Here is a 1692-nt window from a genome sequence, read left to right on the forward strand (position 1 = left end):
TTAATTAGCCTCTCATCTTGGCTGTTATTGGCATATACAAAGGCAATTGATTGTGAAAATTTATTTTATATCCTGAGACATTACTGTATTTTGTTATGACTTCCAAGAGTCTTGTGGTTGAGTCTTTGGGGGTTCTCTAAGTATAAGATTATATCACCAGCAAACAGGGAGAGTTTGACCTTCTCTGCTCCCATTTGGATGCCCTTTATTTCCTTATATTACCTAATTATATTGGATAGACCTTCCAGTACTATGTTAAATAGTAATGATGATAAAAGACAACCTTGTCTGGTTCGAGTTCTAAGTGGAAAAGCTTTCAGTTTTACTCCATTCAGTAAAATATTAGCTGTGTGTTTGTCATAGATAGATTCAATCAGTTTAAGAAATGTGCCACCTATGCCTATACTCCTCAGTGTTCTAATTAGAAAAGGATGCTGGATTTTATCAAATGCTTTTTTTTCCTACAAAAATATGGAACACTTCGCAAATTTGCATGTCATCCTTGTGCAGGTGCCATGCTAATCTTCTCTCTATCATTCTAATTTTAGTATATATACTGCCAAAGTGAGCACTATCAAATGCTTTTTCTGCATCTGTTGAGAGGATCATATAGGCTTACTTTTGTTGATATGGTGAATAATGTTTATGGATTTACGTGTATTAAACCAGCCTTGCATCCCTGGGATGAAACCTACTTGATCATGATGTATGACTTTTTTGATGATAAGCTGTCATCTATTGGCTAGGATTTTGGTTGAGAATTTTTGTATCTATATTCATTAATGAACGTGGTCTGAAGTTTTCCTTTTTAGTTGAGTCTTTTCCTGGTTTTGGTATCCGGGTGATGTTTGCCTCATAGAATGTGTGGGGGAAGATTCTTTCATCCTCAATTTTTTTGTATGTTTTTTTCTTCTTTGATCTTCCTGTCTCCAGGCCAGCCAGATTATCAAGAATAATCTCTGCAGACCCATAACCTAATCATGTCTGCAGATTGCTAATGTATTGCCAATACAACATACTCAAAGGGTTTGGAGATTAGGATGTAGACATCTTAAGGGAAATTATTCTGTATAACACAACTGACAAAATTAGTACTGGATATTACCTGTGGAGAAAAAGCTTCCTAATGCCAAACTATGAAATTAAATAAGTTTACATGCTTTGTAGCCGTAGATGCTCTCTCCCCACCCAAGGTTCTGCTCTGGGAGAAGCATAGGAAAACATTACAACAGTTCTCTATTGTTGAAATAGTTGTTCTGGGTTAACCATAGATGTCTAAATTAACTAGATGGTGGCTTAGAGCCTGTAGTACAGTGGTTACAGCCTCGGCCACATGCACTGAGACTGGTGGGTTTGAGCCCAGCCCAGGCCAGCCAAACAACAATGGCAAGGTCAACAGAAAAAATAGTCATGCACTTGTGGTCCTATCTGCCTGGGAGGCTGAGGCAGGAGAGTCGCTTGAGCCCAGGAGTTCAACATCACTGTGAGCTGCAATGCCATAGGGTGGCATGGTGAAACCAGAGCCAGGTTCCCCAGGGCAGCCACAGCCTGGTGCCCCCTTCTCCAAAAAGACAGCAGGTGAGGAGGGTGGAGAAAAGCCACTGAACCTGCCTAAGGAGACTGCTCGACCCTGAACACTGGGACCGTGCCAGCCCGTGGTCATCTGGTTGCTCCCTTCTCAATTTTTTGAAA

At 40.4% G+C, this 1692-nt stretch overlaps 1 non-coding gene across 1 annotated transcript; it reads right to left on the reverse strand.

The window, feature by feature from the left end:
• Window positions 1–465: 465 nt before the first annotated feature.
• LOC111721960 lies at window positions 466–572 on the reverse strand. Its single transcript, XR_002770938.1, has one exon. It is a non-coding gene; the product is annotated as a U6 spliceosomal RNA (small nuclear RNA).
• Between the last annotated feature and the right edge of the window lie 1120 nt (window positions 573–1692).

The sequence above is a fragment of the Otolemur garnettii genome, unplaced genomic scaffold (assembly GCF_000181295.1).
Source record: "Otolemur garnettii isolate 467f Iridium unplaced genomic scaffold, OtoGar3 scaffold00206, whole genome shotgun sequence".
Taxonomy (NCBI): Eukaryota; Metazoa; Chordata; class Mammalia; order Primates; family Galagidae; genus Otolemur; species Otolemur garnettii.